At 40.1% G+C, this 614-nt stretch overlaps 1 non-coding gene across 1 annotated transcript; it reads right to left on the minus strand.

The window, feature by feature from the left end:
- Nucleotides 1–244: 244 nt before the first annotated feature.
- On the minus strand, nt 245–348 carry LOC122236249. Its single transcript, XR_006214332.1, has one exon. It is a non-coding gene; the product is annotated as a U6 spliceosomal RNA (small nuclear RNA).
- Between the last annotated feature and the right edge of the window lie 266 nt (nt 349–614).

The following is a 614-nucleotide window of genomic DNA, read 5'->3' on the forward strand; positions in this document are numbered from 1 at the left end:
GACAACCTCTATCATGACTGAATTTACCACATTTCCATCACCTGCAGAGAAACCTTGGACCTACCAGCAGTGAAGTCACTGTCGCCACTGCACTGCGCCCTTTGTAGCCACAAATTCCATTCTGTCTGCAGTGATTTATTGTGGGCATTTCATGTGCACTGAAACACTGAACATGTGCCATTTTAAGTGCCCCATTCACCCACATTAGGTGCATGCACATTGCTGTGGGAACATCACCATCTGTAAATGTATGGAATGCTTCACTTAATTGCATATCATCCTTGTGTGGAGCCCATGCTAATCTATCTGGAAGGTTCCAATTTTATTGCATAGGCTGTCAAAACAAACGTGTGATTGCCTTCTGTTGCTGAATCTTAGGTGTAATATGTTTTTGAGGTCCATCTAGTTATATCTGGCTCTGTAGTTCACTTTTTTAAATTGGTGACTAGTATTTCACTGTATGGATGCACCATATGTTCATTATCTATTTATCAGCTGATGGACATTTGTGTCATTGACACCTTCTGTCTATTATGCATATTGCTGCCATAAACACTCCTATACAAGCTGTTTGTGTGGACATATATTTTAGTTTCTTTTGGTTTGATACCTAA

The sequence above is a fragment of the Panthera tigris genome (genome assembly GCF_018350195.1).
Source record: "Panthera tigris isolate Pti1 chromosome D3 unlocalized genomic scaffold, P.tigris_Pti1_mat1.1 chrD3_random_Un_scaffold_91, whole genome shotgun sequence".
In the NCBI taxonomy this organism is placed as follows: domain Eukaryota; kingdom Metazoa; phylum Chordata; class Mammalia; order Carnivora; family Felidae; genus Panthera; species Panthera tigris.